General features: G+C 34.9%; 1 pseudogene; it reads left to right on the forward strand.

Annotated features, from left to right (window-relative positions):
- Positions 1–677: 677 nt before the first annotated feature.
- On the forward strand, positions 678–6,681 carry LOC127112153 (pentatricopeptide repeat-containing protein At4g16390, chloroplastic-like; annotated as a pseudogene).
- Positions 6,682–7,655: the final 974 nt, after the last annotated feature.

The raw sequence follows: 7,655 nt of genomic DNA on the forward strand, positions 1-7,655 counted from the left end.
CATCTCATACAAGGATGGAAGACTGAAGGGCAAATACCTCTGGTTGGACAATGAGCGAGAAAACACGATTGATGCTTGAGATATGGCCCATGATCAATATTTGAGTGCATATGTTATAACAAGATTCTGTTGTGGTTAGGATTCTAGGGTCAGGTGACATGGGTTTTGTTAGGATTCTGTTGATGAAAGATAACTTGTTCTTGAATGTTAAAGCAAGTTGCATTGATTTACTCCAATTATGGTAGTTATGGTCATCAAGCAACAATGCTAAAATAATCGCTCTTGGGTTTTCACTAGGATGTAAGTAATAAGAGCTTTGAGGGTTCGTTGATGGGTCTTTGAGGAGGATGGTGTTGGTGGACAAATCATCGTCATCAATTGTTTCAATTTTTTACTGGTAGCCATGATTGGAAGAGATCGATTAATATTTTGGACAAGAAGAAGATCCAAATGTTATAACAAAAATAACAAAAACTATAGTTTGTTATTTCAGATCGATTAAAATAACAAACTATAACAAAATCTCAACAGAATAGCTAACACAATAAACTACACCACCCACATTCAAAGTCTTCGCCTTTATAAAAAACAACCATCTTGGTCAATCCCCAAAACCCCAAATCCATACACCTTTTAAACTTTTCATGTCTATTGAGACTAGCCAAATTTCTTGACTCATGATTAGTTGTGATGTATTGTACTTTATGCATCATAAGGTTGTGGAGTGGTTTGAGATGATGTCTTTGTTTGAATGTGAGCATGATAATAAGTTTTTACAGGGTATGATTACTTTTTATGCACGTATTGGTGAAGTTGGTGTAGCTTTGAGATTTTATGATCGTGCAAAGAAGGAGAAAAGTAATATTGATAACGTAGCATTCTCGGCCCTGATTAAGATGTATGGGAAATTAGGAATTTTTTTTAGGCTGAAGCTATGTTGAATGAAATGATAGGTTGTGGATTTTAGCCTAATATTTTAGTTCTGACATCTCTTGCTGGTTCCTATGGAAAAGCAAAACGAACTGATGATGTTGTGAGGATCTTTAATCAACTTTTGGATTTAGGCATTAGTCCTGATAATCGCTTGTGTGATTGTCTTTTGCATGTTATGACACAAATACCAAAACAAGAACATGGTAAATTAACAGTTTGTATTGAGAAGGATAATCCAAAGCTTGGTTTTCTAGTTAGATATTTAGTGGAAGAGAATGAGGGTGGTGTAGATTTTAGGAAGGAAGAATCCGAACTTTTTAATTCAATTGACGACTATGTTATAAATAAGTCTGTGTGCAACAATTTAATTTATCTTTGTGTTAACCTAGAAGTTCCCGAGAGCTTCTCAACTTGGTACATACTCTTGAGATATATACATTTATAGAGATAAGATCTAAACTAGGTATAAGCTTTGCAAGTAAAGAGTCTCTCAACTGGAACTTATCTAACAATCTTATGTTAGAATTAATTCATATTTTCATAAACTTGTAGATAAAGTTGTTAAAGGGTATTTTAGTATTTTCATTAAGTCCCACTTGTACTTAAGCAAGTGAGTGGTGTGAATAAATTATTCCTTTTGCAATGTGCATGTGCATTTTTTCTGCATAACCATTTTGAGTAGTGGAAGTTTGTTATTATTATCTCTTCTTTCTCTTGTTCATTGTTCATCTTTATCACCTCGTGCACCAAGAATTGGTATATAGAGCTCCGGTTCAGATCCACAGGGAAACATCATAGAAAACACGAGTGAAACGGTGAGGCATTGTGTGGTTGGTTTTTGTTTGGAGAATTCGTGTTGAATTTATGATCAAAATCATAACTAAATCACATATATTGATTCTGCGGGATTGTGAAACACTGTGTTTAGGTGAGATCTGAGTGTATTCCACAAGGTTGAAGATGAACTGAAACAATCTGAGCACCAAGCTTCTAGTGTTTGATAAAAAGAACTAGAATCGTTGGATGATTCAGACGCGTGTGTTATTTGAAGCTCAAGATGTTCTTGATCTCATCAACAACAATTACGTTCAGGTTTCACTTCCAGAAAATGCAACATATGCATAGAGAAATGCTCAGTGTGATTTGAGGAAGAAGGATCAGAAGGATCTGTTGTACATCCATCTGTGTGTGGATGTGAACGTGTTTGAGAAAATCGTTGATTCGACGATAATGAAGGCTTCGTGGGACACACTGGTACGGTGCTACGACGATGATGTATTAGTGATGAAGGTGAAGCTTCAGTCTCTATGTAAGCAGTATGGGAATCTCAGCATGAAGAATAATGAGAAGGTACTTGACTACATCTCTAGAGTGATTCTGATCACAAATAAGATGAAGTCGTGTGGAGAAAATCTCTCTAAAGAAAGTATCATTAAAAAGGTACTTAGATCTCTTACTCCTCAGTTTGATTACATCATTGTAGCAATTGAACATTCTAAGGATCTGAGCATCATGAGAATAGAAGAGCTGCAAAGTAGTCTAGAGGCGCAAGAGTTGCATCTGATTGAAAGAACCTCTAAGAGAGAGGTAGAGCAAACTCTGAAAGCTTATTTTGTCAATAAAGACCATAAGAAGTCTTAGTCAGAAGCCAAGAAAAGACATGGTAGGTCTCAGAAGTCAGAAACCTCAACTTATGGGAGTCAGAAGGGAAATGATAAGTATGACAAGAGAAAAGTCCAATGTTACTGTTGTAAGAAGTTTGACCACTTCGTTGCAGATTGTTGGTCAAACAAGGAGAGAAAATTAGAAGAAGAGAATATATCTAGAAGTTCTGATGATGAACATGTGATATTAATGGCTTATGATTCAGATAGTGCGTCTCTAGAAGACTGATGGTATATGGACACTAGTAACCATCTTACTGGAAATAAGAAATGGTTGGTTGGTTTTGACTCTGGGAAGATGACCAAAATCAGATGTGATGATGATAAGTATCTGAATGCTGAAGGAATGAGGAATGTTAGAGTGATTCTGAATAATGGAAAATTTGTGTTAATTCAGAACGTATGGTATGTTCCCGGCATGAAGAGCAATCTGATGAGTGTAGGTCAATTAATTGAAAAAGGATTCTCAATTACCATGAAAGAAAATATTTTGAAGTTGTATGACTGTAAACAGAAGCTAATTATGGAGTTAAAATAGGGAAGGAATAGAACATTTAAGGTGAATGTTAAAACTGCAGACTCTGAATGCCTTACCACAACTAGTGTTATGAAGGAAAGTGAGTTGTGGCACAAAAGATTTGGTCATTTGAACTCCAGAAGCTTAGGGCATCTGAATTCAAAGAAACTGGTACGTGAAATTCCTGCAATTAAGAAACCAGAAAAACCATGCAATGTGTGCATGAAAGGGAAGCAACCAAGACTACCATTTGCATCAGAAGAAGCTCCAAGAGCAAAACATGTTTTGGGAGTAGCGCATTGTAATGTGTGTGGACCATTTTCTAAACCTTCATTAGGAGGGAATAAGGATAACATGGGTATCCCTTATAAAGTTCAAACACGGGGTGTTTGCTGAATTTAAGAAACTCAGAATCAAGGTTGAGAAACAAAGTGGTCAGACTCTGAAGATTCTTAAAACAGATGGTGGAGGTGGGTATAACTCTACAGAGTTCAAGAAGTTTTGTGAGGAGAATGTAATTGAGCATGAAGTGACTGCTCCATATACTCCTTAACACAATGGTCTTACTGAAAGGAGAAACCAAACTTTGCTTGATATAACAAGGATCATGCTGAAGGAGAAGAAGCTTCCTAACACTTTGTGGGGAGAAGCTGTTGCCATTGCAACATATGTGCTCAACAGGTGTCCAACCAAGAAGCTAAAGGAAATTTTTCCTTTTAAGAGGCGGACTGGAGATAAGCAAAGTGGGACTCATTTTAGAGTATTTGGTTATGTCTGTTATAAACACGTTCTAGATGCTACTAGAAAGAAATTGGATGATAGAATCAAGGTGATATTACTGGTGGGGTATCATAATATAGGTGCTTATAAGCTTTACTGTCCATTAACTAATAAGGTTAAATCCAACAGAGATGTTGTTGTGAAAGAGTCAGAAGTATGGGATTGGAGCAAGTGTCGATCAAACTCCGGTGCAAAGTTAACTTCTGAAGATGTTGATTCTAATTTTGAAGATGAGTCAGAGCCTGAAAATGATTCTGAGAGTGAGTCAGAATCAGAAGGTGAGATTGATTCTAAGGAAGAATCTGATTCAGATTCAGATTCTGGTATTCCAGATTCTGATGGTGATTCAGATTCTAGTGGTAGTCTAGATTATGGGAATATTCCAGATTCTGAAGGTGGTCATGCTTTTGATGTCAATGCTTCTGGAGTTCCAACATCTAATACTGTTCTAGAATCAGAAGGTTATGAACAAGTTCAGAGGCCACAAAAAATCAAAAACATTCTGAGAAAGTTTGCAGAGTTTGACATGTTGTAAGATACTGAAGTAGATTCTAAAGGGGGAGTTATTCAGTGTGCCATGTTAGTAGACTCTGAACCCGCGAGTACGGAAGAAGCTCTCAAGCAGAAAATCTGGCTGAAGGCCATGAAAGAAGAATTTGATGCCATAGAGAGAAACAAGACTTGGAAGCTGACATAACTTCCAAAGAACAAGAAAGCCATCAACGTGAGATGGGTTTATAAGGTTAAGCTAAAGCCAGATGGATCAATTGGAAAACACAAAGCAAGGTTAGTTGTGAGAGGTTTCTTGCAGAAACCTAAGTTAGATTACTTTAAAGTGTTTACGCCTGTAGCAAGACATGAAATAATCAGGCTGGTGATTGCGATTGCAGCTAACAGGAATTGTCCTTTGATGCATTTAGACGTGAAATATACATTTCTAAACGGTCCATTAGAAGAAGAGGTTTATGTGTCACAAAGCTTTGTATGGACTGAAGCAAGCCCCTAGAGCTTAGAATCTAGAAATTGATTCATTTTTCAAGAAACGGGAATTTCAGAAATGTGAGATGGAGTATGATGTCTATGTTCAACATACTTCTGAAGGCAATATGATTCTAGTGTGTCTGTATGTTGATCACATATTGCTAACAAGAAGTTGTGAACATGAGATAACTAAGTTCAAGAAGGAGCTAATGAATGAGTTTGATATGATTGATCTAGGAAATATGATTTATTTTCTAGGGATGAAGATTATGTACTCTGAGAAAGACATAATTTTACATCAGCTGCAATATGAACTTGAGCTTCTAAAGAGGTTTGAACTGTTGAATTGTAAAGTTGTTGTCACACCTGCTAATACAAATCAGAAATTGGATTTTGATTCTGATGGTGATGATGTAAATGTGATAATGTTCAAGTAGTTGATAGGTTCTCTAAGGTATTTGTGTAATACCAGACCTGATATTTGTTATGCAATTGGAATGGTGAGTAGGTTTATGAGTAAACCGAAGTGGTCTCATTACCAAGTTGCTGCCAGAATTCTAAGATATATAAAGGGAACTCTGAAATATGAAGTTTTGTTCCCTTCTAATGCTGAAATTGACTCAGAATTTTTGAGTTACTCAGATTTTGATTGGTGTGAAGACAGAGTTGACAAAAGAAGTACTTTTGGGTACTTGTTTAACTTTACGGGAAGTCTTATTTCTTGGTGTTCCAAGAAGCAACCAGTTGTTGTTTTATCAACCTATGAAGCATAATATATTGCAGGTGTTCTGACTGCATGTCAAACTGTATGGCTTCTGAATTTGCTGTAGGATCTGAAGATCAAGGTAAACAAGCCTCTGAAGTTGATGATTGATAACAAGTTTGCAATCAATCTTACCAAGAACTCAGTGTTGCATGGGAGAAACATGCATATTGAGACTAAGTATCAAACTGTATGGCTTCTGAATTTACTGTAGAATCTGAAGATCAATGTAAACAAGCCTCTGAAGTTGATGATTGATAACAAGTCTGCAATCAATCTTACCAAGAACTCAGTGTTGCATGGGAGAAACATGCATATTGAGACTAAGTATCATTTTTTGATAAATCAGGTTCAGAATGGAGTGATAGAAGTTCTGCATTGTAGCACTCAGAAGCAGCTGGAAAGTATTCTGACAAAGACGATCAAGACTGATCAATTTCTCCGCTTGAGGGGTGGAATTGATGTTGTTAGTTTAGGTTAAGTTGAATATGAATTAAGGGATGTTGTTATAATTAATTCATATTTTCATAAACTTGTAGATAAAATTTGTTATAGGGTATTTTAGTAGTTTCATTAAGTTTCACTTGTACTTAAGCAAGTGGGTGGTATGGACAAATTATTCCTTTTGCAGTGCGTGTGCATTTTTTCTAAGTAACCGTTTTGAGTAGTGGAAGTTTGTTATTATTGTCTCTTCTTTCTCTTGTTCATTGTTCATCTTTATCACCTTGTGCACCAACACCTTACAAGTTTGGATAAATGAATTGTCTAAAGCTTTGGAATCAGTGAAGGAGTTTCCATTAGTACTTGGCATTCATACGCGACTCAGAAAAACAACTTTTCAGCCAATGTAGTTGAATCATATATGAAGGAAGATGATGCTCCGTTCAAAAAGGATATTGATACTGACTGGTTTTTAACAACCAATGAAACAGCCAAATTATGGCTGCAATCTAGGGGTTCGTCTGAAACAGATGTTGCTTTGAAGGGTCTTAGGTGTTCCTGTTATGGCACTTTGTCATGTAGGAAATTTTGATATAAGTTGATTCAGAGAAATATTATTTGTTTTACTGTGGATGTTTTATATTGTGATTGTTGGCCTGACATACTATAGTCTACTTAAAATTTTGACATAATTAATTAATCACCAAGTTCCTTAACTTAATTTAATGTTTCGCTTTAGTACCTTAATTAAATTTTTTTACACTTTGGTCTATTGAAAACTGTTTTGTTAGCATTATTGGTTTCTTCCGTTAATTTTTCTGAAAAAAACGTTAACTTTTGCCAACATGATATGACAACTAGGAAAGTGGTACAATATTGAGTTACCAAATTTCTTTAAAAAATTGATATTTTATTTAAACTTTAGAATTTTGTTTTAGGGGGTTAAAACCCCCCACAAATTGTTAATAATGTGTATACAATATATATATTAATTCTCCTTCTTTCATTAGAAATCTATTTTTTTTAATAAAAAATCAAGTTTTCATAAAAAATACAACAAATACATTCAAAATTTCTCACTATTCTTAATAATTTTCTTGTAGTATGACTGCAAATATACTTTGTAAGCAACCATTGTTCTCTTCTATGTAATCTTCATGGGCTCCTCAAATAATTCAATCCGCTTATTTTCAATATTTGTAGTATATATGCATTGCAATAAAACACATTCAGTTAATGTTTCTTCAAAGCAACATATAAATAAACCTAACACAAAACAATGTAACAAAACTATTTATATATTTTCATGTCCCTATTCATTTTTAAATATAAACATACAATACAGAACAACATGTCCAATAAAAAATAAAATGCAGTTCAGTATAAAAATTTATCAAAATAATTTTTTTATTAAAATGACCACAACAACACAAATCACAGGTGAGGCAAAGACGGTAGCCGAACTAACACATTTATTTCTGTAAAAATTTTGAACTCCTAAAGTGTGATGCGAACATTATTGAAGTGAAGGTTTTTGTTAGTTTCATCAACTCTTTAAAGAAAATTGTTCAAATGC

The sequence above is a fragment of the Lathyrus oleraceus genome, chromosome 1, assembly GCF_024323335.1.
Source record: "Lathyrus oleraceus cultivar Zhongwan6 chromosome 1, CAAS_Psat_ZW6_1.0, whole genome shotgun sequence".
In the NCBI taxonomy this organism is placed as follows: domain Eukaryota; kingdom Viridiplantae; phylum Streptophyta; class Magnoliopsida; order Fabales; family Fabaceae; genus Lathyrus; species Lathyrus oleraceus.